The 21,795-nt window shown below is 45.2% G+C and overlaps 1 protein-coding gene across 1 annotated transcript in view; it reads left to right on the forward strand.

The window, feature by feature from the left end:
- The first annotated feature begins 16,378 nt into the window (after positions 1-16,378).
- The window catches only part of TRANK1 (tetratricopeptide repeat and ankyrin repeat containing 1), a 54,857-nt gene continuing 49,440 nt past the window's right edge, over positions 16,379-21,795 (forward strand). Inside the window, exon 1 of the mRNA XM_082480016.1 lies at positions 16,379-16,386. The gene's annotated coding sequence lies outside the window, so the exon portion shown is untranslated. The remainder of the gene's footprint in view (positions 16,387-21,795) is intronic.

Below are 21,795 nucleotides of genomic sequence, written 5' to 3' on the forward strand. Positions count from 1 at the left end.
GGTTGGAAGGGACCTTGAAGATCATCTAGTTCCAACCCCCCTGCCATGGGCAGGGACACCTCCCACTAGACCAGGTTGCTCAAAGCCCCATCCAACCTGGCCTTGGACACCTCCAGAGATGGGGCATCCACAACTTCTCTGGGCAACCGGTTCCAGTGCCTCACCACCCTCAGAGTACAGAATTTCTTCCTAATATTTAACCTAAATACACCCTCTTGCAGTTTAAAACTTACCCCTCACCCTATCACTACACTCCTTGATGAAGAGTCCCTCCCCACCTTTCCTGTAGGCCCCCTTTAAGTACTGGAAGGCTGCTATAAGGTCTCCCCAGCGTCTTCTCCAGGCTGAACTACCTCTCTCAGCCTATCCTCATGGGAGAGGTGCTCCAGCCCTCTGATCATCTTCGTGGCCCTCTCTGGACCCACTCCAACAGGTCCGTGTCCTCCTTACGTTGTGAGCCCCAGAGCTGGACACGGATCCCCCTGATTGCAGCTGGGGAAGGGACCATAGCCACAACGCAACGAAACCTGTTGGCTCTTGCAGTGATCCTGACCAGGAGATTGCTGCACGTGAAGGAGTTAGCAGACCACACGCCTGTGGGCCTTTGTCTGCAGGACAACCTCTGCTCACTGTACCGGAGCAGCCTGCAGGCAGCTCCCCCTCCATACCAGCGGTTACACCACCTGCGTGGCCTTACCCTTATCTAGAAATGCAGGAGTAAGTTCCCATGTGCACATCCTTTCTGTTTGGCAGCAGAAATGATGAATGGAGTTGTTTTCAGGCAAGAAAACCCTGCAATAGCTCGAATGGCCAAAATAAGGTAGCCCTTTCTGTGAACGGGGTCTGCACATGCGCTGGAGGCCCATTCAGTGCTGCACAAGTCGGGGGTTTCTGGCATCAAAAGGCACGTAATATTATCTGTACTATTCTCTCTTTGTTTATGGTAGCAGGATGATAACAGACCAGCACCTCCTGGTGCAAAACCACTCTTCACGGCATTTCCCTGAGCACAGAAAGCGCCGCGTCTCTCAGTCAAGCTGCAAATGGAGCTCCAGAGAAGCGAAAGCTTCTCCAGGAGGGCAGCGTCACTGCGGAACCTTGTCAGGGCGGTATAGTGGGTGCGTCACTGTGTAAAACACCACAGTATGTTCATGTCGTTTATGAGTTGCTTGTAGCTGCCATGCCAAGAAACAGGAATCGTTCCAGTTGAAGGTGCTCTACTATTAGCACCTCTTCATCTAATGTAACATAACTTCAGCAACTTCTCATTCTCTTCATGTTTGGGGTCATACATTAATTGCAAAATATTGACAGCAATCAATAAAGCAGTTTTCACTTTGCAGAAGGAAAAAAGGAAAAAAGAATATTCTGAAAGGTATACATTCACGGGTGTTACTTTAAACAAGAGGCTCATGGCTGTGCCCACAGCCATGCCCTGGCCAAGGGCATGGAGAAGATACAGGCCCTGCCAGGAATGTGTGAATTACAAAGCAAAACCATTTTTTTTTCTCAGTATTAAGGATTAAGTGGGTGAAACATGGATTGATGGTACCTGGCTATAAGGTGCTTTGCCTTGTGAGGACATTTTTGTCCTCAGCCCTGACCAGGATGGCTGCTATAAAGTGTCACTCTATCTAATTTCTGTCCATATGGACAGATGCCTGCAGTGCCCCCAAGCATGAAAGATGTCGTCAAAAGCCACTTTAGAGGCTGACTTCAGGTTCCCCACTTGTCCTTGGCAAACTACCTGGGCAGAAGGGAGCAGTCCTGCCCTGCCACCTCCCTGGCCATGGCTTCCTGAACCTTCTGATTGCAGCGACAGGTACTTGGGCCATGGCGTACTTTTACTTTCATAGAATCATAGAATCATAAAATCGTTATGGCTGGAAAAGACCTTTAAGATCATCAAGTCCAACTATTATCTAACTCTACCAGGCTCACTTCTAAACCATGTCCCTGAGCGCCATATGTAGATGGCTTTTAAATACATCCAGGGATGGCGATTCAACCACTTCCCTGGGCAGCCTGTTCCAGTCTTTGATAACCCTTTCAGCATAGAAGTTTTTCTTAATGTCTAACCTAAATCTCCCCTGGTGCAACTTGACACCATTTCCTCTTGTCCTATTGGTTGTAACTTGTGAGAAGAGACTGACCTCCACCTCTCTACAACCTCCTTTCAGGTAGTTGTAGAGAGCAACAAGGTCTCCCCTCAGCCTCCTTTTCTTCAGACTAAACAACCCCAAGTCCCTCAGCCACTCCTCATAAGGCTTATTCTCAAGACCCTTCACCACCTTTGTTGCCCTTCGCTGGACCTTCTCCAGCACCTCAATGTCCTTCTTATACTGCAGCACCCAAAATTGAACACAGTACTCAAGATGAGGCTGCACAAGTGCTGAGTACAGTGGGACAATCACTTCTTTAGCGCACTCTTCCCTAGTCTCTTTGGCTCGCAGGAAAAGGTTTTGGACCTTGGTACAAGGTTAGCATGAGTGGGGCAGGTGGCAAAGGGTTAATTGGCACAAAGAGAGGGCTTTGCACCCACCTGGGGAGCATCAGGAGCGTGGGGAGCATTGAGCTTCAGAGCAGATGAACCTGGCTCTGCTCCAGGACCTGAACCTAGGGGAGGAATCTGGTTTCGGTGGCCTTGGGCAGCCTGCCACAAGCCTTATCTAGAGCAGCTGGAAACAGGAGTGGGAAAGCAGAAGACATCTATGTGCTGGATCTCGGTGCACAATCTGGGACAAAACACATTTCCTCCAACTCTTCCTTGTCCGTGTTGTTGCTGACAGCTATTTGCGCTGTCAGTGTCTGCCCTAGACCAGCCAGGAGGAAAATTTCCACCTTTTAATATTTATACACATGTTACAGTTTGCATCACATAGATGCAGTTCATTTCACTGGATGTTGCTTGCATGAAGCTTTAAAATCTTGTGGGGTCTGTGCCAAACTCCCCATTTCCATGTTGAAGCTGATGTGAAGAAGTCCGTTTCTCTGCTTGGCTGCAAGTAGCCGTCAAAAGTCTTTTTCATGTTTGCATCACAACTGCTCCAACTGGAGGTCAGCCTCGCCTGTTCCTACCTTACAAGCTTTGCTCCGAAACATTCAAGATTAAACTGTTGTTTTGTGTGACAATCTTTTCACGAAGGGAAACATCACTAACAACTTAATCGCTAAAAATAATTTGCCAGAGAGAAAAGCCTGGTTGAGACACGTGTCATGGTAAAATACTTCTTTTCCTTTTTTTTTTTTTTTACTAAAAGGATACAGAATATATGAATTTGCTTTTATTAAAGCAAATAGAAAACAAATGATCTAGATTTCATTTTGAATAATTTGGGAAGATTTAACCGGTGTTTTTTGATGCCAGGGCTCTTAAGTGGTGTCAGGGCAACAGAAGTGGTGAAGAAGGAATGAAAAAAGCCTGTTGCAATCTTAATGCTTTTTAAAATCGCAGAGAGGAAAGCTGATATATTTAGCAATCAATGCTAAGAAATTTCAGAAAGCAAGAACGATTTCCTTAGAAACACATGAAACTGAAACAGCTCCACAGTCACTAGAGAAATGTAGTGAGTTTTTCCCTTGGAGACGTAGAGGATCATTTAATTAAAAAGAAAAAAACTAATGGAGGGGAAGAGCTGCAGTCTTACCAAAATCTTTCTCACTGCTGAGAGGAGGTGGCCTGAGTGCCAGTAAACAATACGGATTTTGAATTCTTTGATTTTTATTATATATTTTTTTTTAATGCAAAGTTCTGTCTAGTTTTGGGTCTGATAATCTTAATGTACTATATTGCATACCATTTTCAAGTCTTACCCACTACCAGCACGCATTTACTATTCCAACTCAAATGTATTAAGAAGCTCAGAAAGCAGTTTTTGACTTGTTTGTAACTTGTTAGCGACCCCTTCGAAGTCCACGTTGCTTTATTTGGCTTAAGCAATTAAAAGAGAGTATTAAGAAATAGTAAATAAGGTTTAAGAAAGAACTGGAGCATGGGTTTGTAGCATAGGGGAAACAAGTAAATCCTGGTTGGCATAATATTGTCTTCTTTACAAAACAAGAACCCAATACTATACCCTGTAACATGAGGCAAGGCTACAAAAAGGCAGAGACCTGCTATACTGGAGAAAGGACTGAAGAGTGATGAAATCAATTTAAAAGGTTAAAATTATGAGGGATTTAGACTGCAGCTGAAGCAGAATAGGAGGTTAAAAGATGAGGATTACTCGAGCAAGAGAGACTGATTTATTTATTTTTTTTTTTAAAGAGAAGCAAGTTGAGCAGCATTCCAGTAATGTTTGGGGTTTGTGTTTTGTTTGCTTTTTTTTTTTTCTACACCAGTACATTTATAAAATTCCTTGCAAGAAACAGCTTTTTCCATAGGTGATATTCCAGTTCTTGGAAATGTCTTCTCGTTTGCCTTTAAATAATTTTCCTTGATGTGCACGTTAATGCAAAATGTTATCTTTCACCCTTCTCTCCAGTTTTTACTGCCAAACAGCAGCAAAGTTTATGACCGTTTCTTAAAACCATCTCCAGTTGGCTAGAGAGAGATAACTGCAAGAATGCAAACCAAATAACCTTGATTCGCAGACTTCTGGTTCTTTTCAGCTTGCCTTGACAAGCACCCGGAGTGTCCAGGCGGTTCTTTTAACCCTTACCGTTGCTGAATGCCGACCTACGCACCTTGCGGTAAAATTTCACGCAGCTTTAGGGTACAGAATAAAACATTAACACAAAATTTGTGCTACAGTGCATCAATACCAAAAGCAACAGCGCTGATGTATTAAAATAAACCTATTTACAGAGAAGGAGCTGCTCCACGTTAATGCAGTGTCTACCTAAAAAAGAACACACGCAAACCCCCCACACCCCAAGACAAAAAAAAAAAAAGGCATCAGACGCGTGTTCCAGTGAAATCAAATTATCCCATATGTAATTCAAGACAGTTACCGTTGCTCACCTGACACAGGATCACTTGTTAAACTGAATTATATTCTGAGTCGGTATCTCACGGTTCTGGGCTAGGTGAAAATGTGCTTCTACAAGCAGAAGAGTTGCTCAAGACTGTGTCCCGTGCCTTTATACGTAGCCTCAGATTTTGCTAGAAGAGGAGGTTTTGGTAGAAAATATTGCCCTAATTAAGATTTTTCACCCTCATTTGTAACGCATTTTTTATGAGTTTTGAAGGAAAGCAGGGTCTGGAAACTCATGATAAGAAAATAACTTTGAAGGCCATATGCTGTGTACTTATATCCCCTCATCATACCCTGTGCATGCAGTCCTGTCAGATAAGGAATTGTTATTACGTCGATTTTACAGGACCCTGAAGGACCCAGATGAGCAGGACGATTCATGCAAGGCCCTATGGGTCATGCCTGATGATAGAATTTGGAATCAAAGTTCATTCTTTTTGTCAGTATGTTATAATATCACTTTTGTCACATTTTTTATAGTATCCCTTTTGTCAGTATGTTATAATATCACTTCTCTACCTAGAATACAGGCGATTATTTTTATGGACCTTAAAACATCTATAGTTGCATTTCCTAGGAAAAAAAAATAAAATTACTCTGCTGTACAAGCTGAAGAGTTGTTACACTCCAAGTCTTACAGATGAAGTGGAACACACTGTATATATGAAATTAAGCATTTATTGACATTCTAACCAACCAAGCATTAATGGTAGCCCAGTGGCAATACTGTTCAAAGTTGAGATTAATACAGGGAAGTCTCACTGGTACAGTTAAAGTAGTTACACAGAAAAATCTTCCTAGTACTTACCCTCTTTCTCTGGTGTCGTGCTCCCTCCTCCAGCGTCCCCTCTGGGTTCCCGCATGGACAGGCAGGGAGGCTGCAGAAGGTGCCACCAACAGCCCAGCGTCCCAGGTTCTTCCCTGGGAGGAGGATGGTGCCAAGGTGGAAGTCCTTTCCTCCTTGGTCTTGGGCACCGCCTGCTTTTATTTCTATATATTCTTTTAATGCTATCCGTGTACGTGAACTTGCTCTTCATTGGTCCTCAATTGTTCAGTTATCTGTTCTTTTTTTTTATATCTAAACAGGTTTAGGAAGATTATCCCTCTTTAATGACCACTGTGGTTTGTGGTCATTGCCTGGGACCTCTGGTACCATTCCATTTTTGATTCCTGGGCCTGCCATTTTCTTCTAGGATAATAGATAACACAGTCAACAAAAAACAACTACGTGTTGTCACAGTAAATTAAACCTAACCTAAACGCAACCTGACCCCTACATAATTGCTATCACCGCTAAAATAAGGCAAAATTAGCTTAGGCCAACATAACTCAAGCAAGTGCTGAGAGCCTGCCCTGTCAAGCCAGTGCAAATCCCTCAGCTTTTCACTTGTAATGGCAAAAATGGTATTTACTTGGCTGCAGACTAAGTCCTTATTCCAGATTCTTAGGGAGAGCACTGCTGTAGGCAAAGCATTCTGTAATTGTCCTTTGCAAACACACCAGAACATTATGTGTTATCTCTTCTTTTCATCTGACATTAAAAACTGTCACAAGCAGAACGCTTATGTAAATTAATCACATATCAACACGGAGGCAGCATTTTCCATGTTCCTAAAATGTTATAAAGATGGAATTTATGAGACCAAATTTATGCCATCTTTTTTTTCTTTTTTTTTTTTTTTTCCCATTACAGTAACTGCATTGTTCCACAATGTTTAGATTTTTCCAAGCTACTGTTCACAATGATGCTAGCTTTCCTGATATTCTACTTATCTTTTCCTTTGAAACAAAAAATCTTCTGGGCCAGTCAGGAAGTATGAAACAAAAGCCCTACTTTTTTCCTTCGCTTTTGTAACTTATTTTCCGTGTGACTGTGTGTTCTGCAGCATATAAGACTTATCTTTATAAAACACTTCGTGAGCTCTGGATGGCAACTTCTGTATGATGGTGTAATACTACTGCATAACACTGTATGTATTCTGTCACTGTTGGGTTTTTTTCCTCTGGGATTTAGTGTATTCTGAAAGATCAGTTCTTTTGGCATAGTCTCAGTTAGGGGAAGCTTAAGATGAATTTAAAAGTACTATATTAACTATATAGAATTATCACATATTAATGGAAATAAATTGAAGAATAAACAAATTTTAAATTATATACAGGTGTCCTCACCCTGTGATATAAGAAAGAAATTTTGTACAGTGAGAACAATCAATCACTGGAACAACCTCCCCAGGGAGGCGGTAGAGCCCCCATCCCTGGAGGTTTCCAAGATGCAACTGCTCAGGATGCTAGATTATCTCATCTAGGCTCCCTTTCCCACCAAAAGTTGGAGCAGGTGATCTTCAGAGGCCGCTTCCAGCCTGGACTCTTCTGTGGTTCTGAGATTATTGCATGATTGGACTGCAGAGAAAAGTATTTGTTTTCTAATATTTTCTTTGGCAGTAAATACTGGGGGACTTTTAAACTAATTTTTACTGTGATTACTAGAGAATGAAAAGCCCCATGCTGATTTTGCTCTTTAACAGAAATACCTTCCAAGAACGGACAAGATACATATGCTGAAGTTTCAATACCTTAGCCTTTCCCTTGGCAGATGATCTAGCTCTTTGAGGGACATCTGCGTCTTGGGCCAAGAGCTCTCTAATGGCCTCTATATTCCTGAACTTTCTAAGGTAAAATAAATGAAAGAAAAGAATCAAAATGCTTAATTTCCAGAAAGAAGTGCAACAGAGGATAAACCATACTCCCTCACCTCCAGTCAGTGACCTGCACGCTCTAAAATTTAGAAGTCACATTTTAGCAAATATGTGACTATTCAGTTACTGGGCAAGGGCTGGGAATTTTTTTACCACGTCTGTTCTCAGGGTATTTTGTTTCTCTTCAGTGGATATCAAGAGTAGCAAAAGCACTGTGGACTTCAGTCGGCTGAGAACACATACAGGGTTTTGGCTGCCCTGAGGTTTGTACCAATGCGGTAACTACACTGACATCAGTAATTGAATAAAAATGACCTGAGGTTTGCATGTGGTTTACTCTCTTACTGTGCTGTAATTGGGAGGGGGGAAGATAGAGGAAGGTGAGGGAAATCACAAGAGGTTAAAAGAAGCTTTTATGTTAGTGGAGGGCAAATGGGCAGCTGAAGCTCTGCCACATTTTCACTTTTGAGCTTCACTTGCACAGAGGGACCTTGCTCCCAATGACCAAAAAAGTCCAAAGCAAATAGCTACATGTCCAATCAGGGGGAGACCCCGTGCTGCAATACATGTCTGCTGTTCAGAGGAGCCACGTAACCAGCAGACCACAGTGACCTGCAGAATTGCATAAAATCTGCATCACATTCTGCAGAGACTTCTGGGGCTTTTAGGGTTTTTTTTTGGTTTTGTTTTGTTTTGTTTTTTTTTAAACCTCATCTGCAGCATGTAATTCAGAATTTTTTGCCTGCTTGTGCTATAATTTAATAGGTTTGTAAGCCTGTGAGAGTTAAAAGTACTGTGAAAGGCTTGCTGAGACATTTGAATAAGTGATATTCCGACCTTAAATTAAATAGATCCCTGCCACTTTTGAAGGTAACCAGAGTATATCGCAGCTTCCTCTAGTAGTATGACAGTGAATGTTAAACCAGATGTGGATGTGCATTTTTGCAGTTAAGGCTCCTTTTCGTGACAAACCGGAATAGACACAAACCCAGTCTGTTTTTCACCACTTCCTATGTGAGTGAGAAGGTGGGGTATAGCGCTTGGTAAGGAGTAAGTAAGTCAGGAAGAGAAATCCTGCCAGCAACACCAGAACAAGGCAAAAGTCTAGATACTCACCAAACAAGCAATCCTGCAGCTGGAGGGAGCATCCTTCACGGATGGAACCAACACAGGGGTGCTCAGTTTTGTACAGGAGTGGCCACACCAGCCATGCTCTGCCCCTGGGGTGGAGGGGATCACCCTGGCTCCCTTGGAAGGTCCTCTGCAGGATGGGTGGCAGAAGGTGTCCTTTTTAGTAGTCACTGTCATGAGCTGGTTTTGAGAGGCTGAATCACATAAGGGGAGAAGAAGAATTTGGAAAAGCTGTTTGCTCCCTCCTCATGGCGGTGCCCACTGTTGGCAGTAAAAACAAATACCTCTTGCTTAAAACTTGGCACGGACCCATTACAAAAACAAACACAGAAAATCCTGCCAATCTTTTCTGGTGTGCAGCTACAAGTGTGCTGGTGCTGAGACCTGGATGGGAACGTATTTGTGTGAGTTGTCCTGATTAGCCTGTGCGGATTCTTGACTGATTTCCTGATGCGCAAACATCTCCTGGCCTTTGGGCACCTCTTCCTAGGAGCATTCCTCTCCCTCTCTGTCATCAGGCCTGTCACCTCTGTTTCTCGTGAAGTAAGGCTCAATGCCACTCTCTCTTGCTAAAATCCCATCCAGTCCTTGGTGTTGTAGATGGACATGTTCTTTGCTGATTAAAGCTTTGCCTTCATGCTCCAAAGCAGCTGATGGCCCATTGCTACTGTTATTTTCATGACTGGCTTCATGCAACCTTAGTTATCTCGGGGCTTTTGGCATTCCCATATCACACCATCTGTAGGTGGCTGGACCCCATTAGAACATATTGGTATGGGAGCACAGGGACATGGATCTGAAGTTGCTGGCTCAAAATTACCTGAACTAGAACTGGGGTAAATTTATGATATTACTTCAAAACAAGAGATACAAAAGTATGTGCCTTTGTTTTATTATTATTATGGGTTTCTCCCAGGATGACTCATCTCTGACGACAAGCCCTGTGTTTTTGTTTCTTCTGTTGCTGCCAGCTGTTGGTTGCCCTTTCTCCAGATTCCTTCAGGTACTGCTGCTGGGGAGACTCACCAGTCCCAGCCTGTACCAGTAAGCTTTAGGGAGTGCCTTTCCCCAAACCCTCATCTTCTTCTCTGTTCTCCACCTTTCTCTCTTTCCTCCTTTGACCCCACTGCCCCTTGCTCTGTTATTTTGCCTCCAAAACGAATAGGTTGAGATGATGGCTGCAGAAGGAGCGCGTTTCTTTACCCTGGACACACCTATTGCTCTCCGTACCTATTCTTCATTGCTCGCTTGGCTCAGTTTCTGCCTCTTGTAGGGCTATTTGAACTGCTCTTGCACAGGTGACTACACTTCATGTAAACAGTCTTGAACTGGGTTATTCCAAATTGTTTAGCAGCCTTAAAAGGAGATGGTAAAGGAAGGTAACTATTTGTGCAGTACTAAGTGAGTTTTATGCTTCTGCAGCTTTAGTGCTTCTTTTTTGCATCAACAAGAGTGTGGCCAGCAGGTCGAGGGAGGTCCTCCTCCCCCTCTACTCTGCCCTGGTGAGGCCACATCTGGAGTACTGTGTCCAGTTCTGGGCTCCCCGGTTCAAGGACAGGGAACTGCTGGAGAGGGTCCAGCAAAGGGCTACAAAGATGATTAGGGGACTGGAGCATCTTTCTTATGAGGAAAGGCTGAGGGACTTGGAGCACTTGGGTCTTTTTAGTCTAGAGCAAAGACGACTGAGGGGGAATCTTATCAATGCTTATAAATACTTAAAGGGAGGGTGCCAGGGGGATTGGAACAGTCTTTTTTCAGTGGCACCCAGTGACAGAACAAGAGGTAATGGGCACAACCTTGATCATAGGAAGTTCCATCTAAATATGAGGAGGAACTTCTTTACTTTGAGGGTGGCAGAGCACTGGCACAGGCTGCCCAGAGAGGTTGTGGAGTCTCCCACTCTGGAGACATTCAAAACACGCCTGGACGCCATCCTGTGCAACCTGATGTAGGTGAACCTGCTCTGGTGGGGGGGTTGGACTAGATGATCTCCAGAGGTTCCTTCCAACCCTGACCATTCTGTGATTCTGTGATTCTGTAATGCTGCTATCAATAGCTAGGTTAAAGTCTAGCTAAGAGACATCCCTAGAGCAGTCCTTCCACACACAACAGTCCTTGTGGTGTAAAAGATTATATTGCTTTCCTAACAAGATACACAGTGCTTGCTGTCACAGGACTCCAGTCCCAGCTCAGGACACACTGTGCCACAAGTGCTTTAAGCGTATAAACAATAACACCAGAAATCGGCTGTGCACTGTGCTGGTGGCAAACACAGGAGGACCGAAACCCCTTGTTTGGCAAAGAGCACCAATAATTGTGTGTGGGTCACTGACAACTGCTCGTACAATGATATTGACCTCTTCTTGGAGGGCTATAAAATGTCTTGATAGACATTTGGGTGGTTTACAAGTATAGCAGCCTATATGATGCTGACACAGGCAAGGTTAAGCAGTCAGGCTTTAAGGAAATAGAGTAACAGGAAAGGATAATAGGCAAGATACACGAGACAGGAGAGCTATGAAGGGATTTTTCAGCATTAGGGCAACTAGAAGCCAAATAATAAAATAGGCATGTATTTGCCGTTAGCTGTGTTGCATTATCCTTTATTTATTATGTGCTTAAGATTCCATTAAAAGTTCTTTTAAAGCTATTATTCTGAAGTACCTGATTTCTCTGGGACAAGTTTCTTGACCTTGGAGATAAACAAGGATAAGCACAAGTTCATCACCAGTGTAACTACGTCGGTTTGGTGATATGCTTTTAAAGTCAAGCAAACATCCTGAAATAATCACCCTGATAGAAGCTGCAGCTTGGATACCTCCACAAAACCACACCTACACCACAAACTTTTGCCCTCATAGCTGTAATAGCTGGGCTGCATCATTTATGGCCAGTGTATTATGGTTGACTAACTCTCTTGCGGGGCAGTTATACCAGGAAAAACATGTTTTTTCCGTGTATGGTGTCAGGGAGCAGCAAGGGCCAGCTGCTCTCCAAGGGAAGCCGAGACATGGGGATGCCCAGGGGACCAGCCAGGCAGGGGCTGCCCCAGCTAGGGTCTGTCCCACCACCAGTGAGGGAGCTGGGCAGGCTGTGGGGCAGCTGGGTGCAGCCCTCAGCTCAGGGCATGGGGCAGCTCCACGGGGATGGGGACGGGCTGAGGCCAGGATGGGATGTCAACCTGTGGGTGGGAGTCAGGATCGGGCCCAGTGAGGGGAACCAGGGTCAGACAGCGCCATGTTCACTCAGGCCCATGGGCTGGCAGGGGTGACCCAGGTGAGGTTGGTCAGGGCCCTTAAAGCTGATTGATGTCCCCAGTGCCCTGATGTATGGTATAGTTTGCTCAGGTCCTCGAGGGAGAGAGAACAACGTCGATTTACCAGTCCAGGTTGTGTCAGTGTTGGGTGCATGTTGCCTCTACAATAATGCAATGCCTTCAGTTGGGACCTGAGTCTGCATCCCCCCAGACACAGGTCTCTGGTAAGATATGGTACTATCTGACCTGGGCTTGGGGTTGTTCTCTCAGGAGCCAGGAGGTGCTGGCTGCTCAGGAAAGCAAGAGCTGTTGGTGTAGTAGCTCATTCAAGCTCGGCGTGGCCAAGGGCAAGCGACACACTCTGCAACTCTCTTTGTGGTACGAAGGGTGTTCTTCCCCTCAAAGTGAGGTTTTCCCGTCATTGAAAAAGTAGCAGAGCTAAAGCACGATTTCTAGCATCAGCCTTGTGCCAAGGCTCATCCCTTCCTTGCAATGGATGCACCTCCATAGAATCGTAGAAACATACAATAGTTTGGGTTGGAAGGGACCTTTTGTGGAATGATTCCTAAAAATGATCAATAATACAGCATTGGTCACACATTAAAATCAAAAGGGTAAAATACAGCCGCAACTGGTATGTGAAGAATCCTCTACATCTGCAATTCCCTGTACAATATTGCTTGCAAAGCAACATGGGGAGTGGAGTGGGGTGGAGACTCCGAGGCCAAACCCTGTGATAATCCGGAAAACATGGGAACGAGATGGCACCACGGAAGAAAAACAGTGCGAAGGATGGAGCAGAGTGAAGACACCGCGGCTAAAACTCTGTGATAAACTGGGAACTTGGGGACTGAATGGAGCCCTCGAAGGTCTTACAGAACTGATGAACTGCCCACTTGTTACCCTGAGCCAACAATCTGTCAATTTTTTTTTGCTGAAATGCTGTCCGTTAGTGAACTTTGCTCATTATAGTGTCATTATAATACCAAAACACACCTCCATCCGAAAAGCTACCCACCTCCAAGGTGCGACCACTCCTCCTTCAGTCTGCGCCCTGAATTTTTCGTAAACTATACCTTTAAATGCGAGGCGAGAAAAATTTACACCAATCATAATGTAAGTATTTATGACTAGAGTCATTCAAACTCCACCTTGAAGATAAAAAATAGGATAAAAATAGCCCAAGAAAAGGGGGATGTGAGGGAAGACACCATCGTGGACTTCTGGGACCAGTCGACGAGCTGAGTCTCTCTTCCGCCCCCATAAGGACGCCTGTGGGTAAGATTCGAACACTTGGCTCTACCAAGTGCTTCCCCGGGAAACTTAGAAATCTCTATATAGAGTGGGTTTATAACAGCGCTTTTGTAACCGAGCTATACTGCTGACATCTTTAGTATTTGCACATTCTGTCCAGACAGTCCCTATCACCGGCAGTCCAAAAGAACTTGTGTATCTGTTGTTTAAATAAACTGTACTGTGTAGGCAGCCAGTTGTTTGGGTTTTCTCATTGAACGCGACCGAAGAGAAGCCGTGTTAGTTCATGAGCACGACTAGGCTGAAGGTGCAGTCTGCTATTAGTGTATCCAGAACCGTAACAGTTTAATATATTAAACGCGCCTGGGCTGATAGTGGTCGATTGGGCATCACTCAGAATTTAAACCTAGCTGCACCTAGCCTCCCACCTCGGTGAGGAGTGTTAGAACACAAGGGGGGGTATTTTCTGCCAAAACTACTTTGCCCCTTTAACGCAACACCTTTAAAGGTCATCTAGTCCAAACCCCCTGCAATGAGCAGGGACATCTTCAACTAGATCAGGTTGCTCAAAGCACCAGCCAACCTGACCTTGAATGGTTCCAGGGATGGGGCATCTACAACTTCTCTGGGAAACCTGCACCGGTGTTTCACCACCCTCAGTGTAAAAAATTTCTTCCATATATCTAGTCTAATTCTTCCCTCTTTTAGTTTAAAGCCGTTATCCCTTGTCCTATCGCAACAGGCCCTGCTAAAAAGTTTGGCCCCCTCTTTCCTGTAGGTCTCCTTTAAGTACTGGAAGGCTGCAGTAAGGTGTCCCTGGAGCCTTGTCTTCTCCAGGCTGAACAATCCCAACTCTCTCAGCCTGTCCTCATAGGAGAGGTGCTCCAGCCCTCTAGTCATCTTTGTGGCTCTCCTCTGGGCCCACTCCAACGGGTGCACATCTTTCCTGTGCTGAGGGCCCCAGAGCTGGATGCAGTACTCCAGGTGGGGTCTCACCAGAGCGGAGTAGAGGGGCAGAATCACCTCCCTCGACCTGCTGGCCACGCTGCTTTTGAGGCAGCCCAGCTATTACAGCTGTGAGGGCAAAAGTTTGTCGCGTAGGTGTGTTTTCATGGAGGTGTCCAAGCTGCAGCTTCTACCAGGGTGATTATTTCAGGATGTTTGCTTGACTTTTAAAAGTGTATCGCCCATCATGAGCTCTGATGCACGGGTTCTTGCGTGCAGTGACAAGGAAGTGGAGGGATCTGTTACTCACTCCCCCATCCGAAAGAAACATTTTCCCTTGGAAATGTACCTGCATCAACGCCTCTACTCTACAGTTGCAACAGAAGGGGTGTAGGAGATAGGTGGAAAGGGCTTTATACATCATTTTAGGCTGCCTTGCTGGCCTTTATGACCACCTCCTCCCAGTGCTCCTTCTTCTGTGCCGAAGAACCCCGTTATCAGCCAATACGCCTAACTGCTCACCTGTCTGTGTGCCTGCGCACGCCGACACGCGGTTCTGCCTCCCCACCCAGGTCTGCCCTTTCCAGTTTCTGTTCCTTCTCGACGCATTTAGAATCAGGAAACGCAATAATTCTCAGCGTCGGCAATTCACTAGCAATGCGTGTGCGTGGCAGGGAGGCAGCTTTTGGAAATACTGCGCTCTGCACAAGAAGGGAACACCCCGCCACACGCCGGCAAAAGGCTTACGAGCTGCCAAGTTTCGTTTTTACAGCTGAGTTAAAAAAATAAAACCACGCAAGTTTCGTTTTCTGCCTCGTGACTGGTTTGACAAACCATCCCATGGCGAAGATGTAGTGAAGGCTGTTTGTTGTGCCAGCGTTGAGGTCAGAGTTCCTTCCAAGCCCAAAAAAATCAGTGTTTTCCACTTTCTGCGCCAGAATTGAGGTGGGTTGGTCCTTGGTTTCTCTGCACTGAAGTGAAACACTCCAAAATAACAATGATGGGGAGTTTGGAGGTTATGTGAAAAGCCAGATACTTTAGTCCCCATCAGCCACTCATTCCTCTCAACATTTATATTCTGTCGATCCACACAAGCACTTTTGCCTGAATAAGAGCTGCAAAATCGCACCCATGGACTTTGATTTCTTTAAGTCACTTAACAAACAAGATTCCACATGCAGTTTTCGCACCTCATATCGATGCAGCTCCAAAACAACAACTGTGGCTGCACTTTTGACTGCTGCTTTTATTATTTTTTTTTTTGATTTTTTTTTTTAAAGGTGGCTTTGCCCCATCGTTTTGATGCGCTCCACTTGGAGCCAACCGATAAAAACACCCACGCTAAGGTTAGCATGACTTTGTTTCTCCGGTCCCTAACTGGGGAGCAGGGTAATTAACGTGCAAACTCAGAGCAGAAGACAGAAGGTTAGCAGAAATTCATTTTTATTCGAGGAAGATGTGCAGACGGTAGTACTCGATGGCAGAGGAAAACCCCATTAAAAGTGCGGTTCACAGAAAAGTGAATTATTGAAGGATCTCTTGTGAAGTGTTAATCTTTGGCTTATTGATCCGCTTTCCCCAGCGTGAAAAGACAACGGGAAATCATGAATTAGGAAACAATTATGTTACAACAGGAGAAGCCTTCACTCCCGGGGTTCTCCTCGCTCCGAGGAAGACCACAGCAGCAGCTGCTTCCTCTGAGCAGGGGGGTTGTGTTGAGAAACCACCGGTGACAGTAACGCGCCTCAGGATGAAGGGGTGACTGAGGCGGGGACGAACGCTGATTTTTCACGTACGCTGAAGACACTGCTACGTCATTTATTTATTATTATTAATTAAAAAAAAAAAAAAGGCATTTACACTCCTGCTGGGGTGGCAGCAGGTGGGAGCGCTGTTAGGAGATGGCTGCCTGCTACCACCCCCCGCCCCCCCATCACCCCTCTCCCCCCTCATCCCTCTCCCCCCCCCCCCCGCCTTCCTCCCCCAGTTTCGATTCCCCGCGCGCGCCCCCGACTCCCGAGGTGACGCGGGCGGCGGGGGCGGGGCGGGGGCGGGGCGAGGGGCGCCCATGTTTAGGGGCGGTGGCCGGTGCGCGTCCCGGGGCCCCGGCGCGGCGGCGGGCGGGCAGGTAGGTAGGTGCACCGATCACCCCCCCCCCATCCCACCCCCACCCCCACCCCCCCTACCCCTGGGCTGTGGGGGAGCGGAGGGCATCATCGGCCGCCCCGCTCCCGCCGGTACGGTATGTGCAACCCAACTGGAAGGTGGGGGTGATGATGGTGATGGTGATGATAGTGATGATGGTGATGGTGGTGGTAGTAGTTAGGAAGCCTGCCAGGGAATGTGTGGTGTGGTTGGAGGAGGAAAAGGGGAGAGTGCAGCCCTCGCTGGCTGGTGTGGTACAGCTTGCGCGGAGGAGCCGGGGGAGGGGAGGGAAGGGAAGGGGAGGTGGTGATGGAGCCGCGATTGCAAAGGAGGAGAAGTCCTTTGGCACAGCCCCGGGCTGAGCATTGCACTTCGGTGGTTTTGGAGTCTTCTCCCTAAAAAGCAAAACTCTCGTAACAAGGGCGTGGAGTGGTCACTTAAATAAACCAGGCTTTTTGTTGGTGGTGGTGGTGGTTTTTGTTTGGGTTTGGGTTTTTTTTTTTCATTTGGGAAGGGGTTTGGGCACCGTGTGCGCTTCGGAATTAAAAAAAAGAAAAAAAAAAAAGGCAAAAAGATCTCTTCTCACTCGTCGTGGTTTTTTTTTTTTCCCAGAAAATGAACTCCAGGTTGATAGAGCGGGTTTCTTGCAAACGGGAAGAGGCTTTGCTTTCCCGTGAAAACATGCAAGAGGGAGTGCTTCCCACCAGTGTTTTTACCAAAATGCAATTAAACTTATCAAGCATCGGCTGTGAACTTTACAAGCTTGAAAAGCTTGCTGTTAGCAGAATCTTGATGTTTTGGTTTGTGGTTTGTTTTGGTGTGTTTTTGTTTTTTTTTTTCTTTCAGTTTTGTTTGATTGTTTTTTTTGTTTCATTCCAGATACCATCTTGAGCTAATCTATACAAAGGAAATATTGAGGCTGTTTGTTGCCATTTCTTTCTTACCCGGTCAGCTCTGTTTGATGACAGGAACATTGCTAGGCTGAGCAAACAACTGCAGCAGTGTCAACACTCCCCTCTTGGACTGAGTTAGGTCTTGCATGGCTGAGCTAGACTGGGGATTTCAAGATTGTTGTTGTTCCAGAAGTTAGGAAGCAGGGTTAACTGTTTCCACTGTTTTGTGAGGTTTTGGAGTTTTCTTGTTTTGTAAAACAGTAATGGTGCAGAAATGTAAAACAGTAATGTCGAAGACATTTTTGCATCAGTTTTTCTGGGTATAAAATGGGAGATGCAAGTTCTTCCTTAGTTTACTGGAAATCATAGGTATATGTATGTGTCCTGATTTCAGCTGCGATAGAGTTAATTTTCTTTCTATGGGCTGCTGTGTTTCAGATTTGGTATGACAGGAATGTGGATAGTGCATATTGTTTTAGTTGTCGCCAGGTGATGTTTATATTAGTGAAGGACTTTTTTCAGCTTCCCATAGAAGCTGAGAGGGAGCATAGACAGAACAAGCCGGTCAATGGAATATTCCATACCACAGCCATCGTGCTTAGTATGGGGGTTAGCTGGGGGGACAGGGATCTGCAATCACTGCTAGGCACTGGCTGGGCAACCAATCACTGGGTGGTGGGAGCGGCTTGTGTTGTATTACTTTATTTTGTATATTTTTTACCATTATTATTATTATTATTATTGCTATTTTCCTTTTCCATTATTGTTCTATTAAACTGTCTATATCTCAACCCATGAGGTTTTTTTTCCTTTCCCTTCCTTTTTTTCCCTGTTCTCCCTACCCTTCTGGGGAGGAAAGGGGAGAAGTTAGTGAGTGGTTGTGTGGTCCTAGCTGCTCGCTGGGGTTAAACCAGGACAGTATGTATACACACAGTTTTTCTTGAAAATGCAACTCCACAACTTGCCTTAACCATATGTTCTCTTAGGTATAACTTATTACTGGTAGGTTACAAAGAGAGGAGAACAATTTGAAACTGAAAGCAAAAAAAGCCTGTTTTGTTTCTGTCCTCATTTGAGATAGAACAAAACCAATTTTCCTTTTCAGTATTGTTCCTTTTCAGTTAAGTCTCTCACAGCTAAGTGCACGCTCTGAAATTAATGGTATGTTTTTCAGACAGTATCTGCTTCTAGCAGTGATAACGTCTGATGTTTATAGTTAATAGTAAGGAATGGTATGCTCTTGCTTATACTTATTCCTATAATGACCAAGGGCAGCTAACTTTGTTGTGTGCCCCATTGGAGGGTCGGAAGAGGAAAAGCATAGAGGGGTTGCACCTGTGGGGAGGAGCGGACAGGAGAGGTGACCCAAAACTGACCAACAGGTTATTCCATCCCATGTGCCTCATGCGCAGTATAAAAGCTGAGGGATCAAAGGGGTCAAGCCCCTCTTCTTCAGTGGCTGGTGTCTGAGGAGGACTCTGTCTGTTCTTCTACCTTGGTCCTGATCCATAAGTTCATGAATCCAGTTCTTGAATCCAATTCCCTTCTGCTGCTGAGTGCAGTCCCAATGCCTGTTGGTGATGTGATTGTCATACTGGGAGCTTGATATTGGTTTTGTATATATTTGTATGTATTTCATTATTTTCTTACTAATATTATCATAATTATATTTATTTCATTTTTAATATTTCATTAAAGCTGTTTTAGGTTTTATTTTCAATGCTTAAGTCTCTTTCCCTTATTCTTTCTCCCTTTGCCTTCTGGGGAAGGCAGAGGGGCTAGTAGAAATGATCTGTCATTCGTTTAATGGCCAGCCCAGCCTAAACCTTAACCATCCATATGTTCTCTTAGGTATAACTTGATACTGCTAGGTTACAAAGAGGGGAGAATCCTTTGAAACTGAAAGCAAAAAAAAAAAAAAAAGCCTGTTTTGTTTCAATTTGCAAAACAGGATGTGCTGGGGAGCAAGGCCAAACCTGTTGCTGGTGCAAGCTGTGAAGTGGTCTTCAGCGAAAGCTAGTCCACATATGCTTGGTGTGAGTTCATCTTGCAAGGGAAGGAGGAAGGATGTTCCTAGATGGCCACCTTAATCCAGGATGATATGTCATGGCCTTGTGAGAGGACCTGTGTTGCCAAATTAATCAGTGATGCGTTGAGGTCTTGCCTGTAAACTGAGAGAGCTGTGATTTTTTTTTAATTTTTTTTTTTGGGGGGGGGGGGGAGTGTTATTTTTCCTTGTGATATTTCTAGGGGGCTTCCCAAAATGTGGTGTAATTTCAATGATATGAAGGTACCTTATGGACAGGCACAGGACATCCCAGGTGGTCTGTAGGAACCAGTCTGTCAGCTTTCTTTTGCCCTGTTTATGGATGTAAAACTCCAGTTTCCCGGGGAGCGCTCCCGCTATAAAGCAGGTACAGAGCTGCTGTTCTGGAGTGGGTGCACCCATCTCGTTTCCCGGGATAGGAATTGGAAAGTGTTGTCTTGTTCTTGGTGATGTACTTTTGGTTTCCATTTCCTTGCTGTGTTGCTTCCTGGCGTAGTACCTTTCCTGAGTGCAAGTCAACCACAAATCCCTCCGCTTGAGGATTTATTTGTAACACTTTAATAGTGTTCTTGTCTTGAGGTTTTTGCTCGCGTTACTGTGAGTCAGCCGTGCTGGCCTTGGACTTCTGGCCAGGTATGGGTCCTGCTTCTGTGGTCTTGTTTGCTGGTCGTGCATCTGAAGAGGAACGGAGCTGCTAAGCAGGGTCAGTGTCAGCTACGTGAGTTTCGTATGTGGCTGGCTGGAGACGTCAGGCAGCTGGACTTTGTTATTTGTAGTAATTGCTTTATAACAATTTGCATAAATAGAAACCGATGTGCAGTGGTAATCTGGAGAAGGAGGAACTCAGGAGGTTGTTCAGGCCAGCCCTGCCCAGAGCAGGGTCCCGGGCCAGAGCTTGAGTTTTCTTGTGTTTATATTCCGCCTGTGCTCCTTGTTTCACCCAGAACTTGCACGCATCTCTTCCTTATCTGGTTTGTACATAGCATTTGAGGTATTAACAGGCCATTGAGATGTCTGTGCTAATCATATCCTGGGGTGCGTTTGCCAAATGTTGATAAGGATGTATGTCTTGTTTCTGACAACGCCTGTGCCCTACAGTCATCAGTTTACGACAGAGCATGTTTCCGGGGGATGCTCGGTATGAAATCAAGAGCAGCCTGGGACGTTCTGCCTCGTCTGGTGCACCAGCAGCCATTTAATATCTCTTGAAAGCACAGCCAGAACACAGCCAATTCTCACAGCTGACTTTCAAAATACAGACGTAGTGCTTGCACGCTAGACCCAGTACAGGTAAGAATCCCGTCTCAAGAGTGAGACGTGCTTTGCACTAGCAAGATGCAGTGATTCAGTGTGGTACTGCACTGGTGGAGCTACGAAAAGGTAGGCTGAGTTCCTCTAGTACCGTTTCTGGCTGAACACTTAGGAGGGAAGGGTGTCTGGGCAAGAAAACCTCTGTAAGTGGTGTTTAGCGTTGTTTTTTTCCAGCTACGAAGATTGTGTTCAGGTCTCCAGTTCAGACTGAAACAACCTGGTACACTTTTCTCTCTCTTCATTTACCTAGGAAATCATTTTCTTTGTCTTTTTAGAGGCAAGCGCAGCTGCAGAGATGCATGCTGTCTTCACCTCTGGAGTACTGTAGTGCATAAGACACCGGCCAGCCAAAGGGCCCAGAAGCAATAAAGAAACTTCATTTGGTTCAATTTGTGCTAAGTTCAGGGCAACGTGCACTGATAAGAAGCTATCACTACGCTGCTCTTGCTTGCCCCGATCTGTTTCAAATTTCCTCTAGAATCTCATTCTTTGTTTTCAAGGCGGTGCTGGCTTTTACTGAGAGAGAACGATCTTGCGCTTCCAAGCTCTGGTACGAGTCTGGCAAGGTGACTCGTTACAGAAAAGGTTTTTTTGTTTCATAGGCTGGGTGAAGATCTATCTAATGATAGGCTGTCCCTACCTAGAATCTATCCCTAACGATAGGGATGTCTAATGAGAAGCTATCTAAATGATAGGCTTTTCGTTTGAGATGACCAGCTTCTCCAAGATGAGCTGACATCTTTTACAAGGGCTGAACACATTCTTCATGAGATACTGGCTGAACTTTTGATTAAAGTATTCAGATAATCACAAATACTACTACACTTTTTTCCAGACTAAACAGATCCATGAGGATGGCTGTGCCTAAATCTCCGCTTCTTTCCCCTCTTCTGCATGAGGCTTCCTAATGTGTCTACTGACACCCTGGTCAGTTATAACCTGTTCATCCGGGTGCTGGAACTTGTACTTTTGTCTCTGCCATTTCTCTCAGGCCTCCTCTGAACGTACGGGCGATTCCAAGAGTTTTCATTCGCCATTTCAGCATTCGATGGAAAAGCAAAGCGCCTGAAAGGAGTACTTTTTTTTCTGCTTTTCACTGTCAGGGTTATGCTTATATGCATTCAAAGGAGGCTCTGTTCTC

This window comes from Vanellus vanellus (genome assembly GCF_965231255.1).
Source record: "Vanellus vanellus genome assembly, chromosome: 2".
Lineage (NCBI taxonomy): Eukaryota > Metazoa > Chordata > Aves > Charadriiformes > Charadriidae > Vanellus > Vanellus vanellus.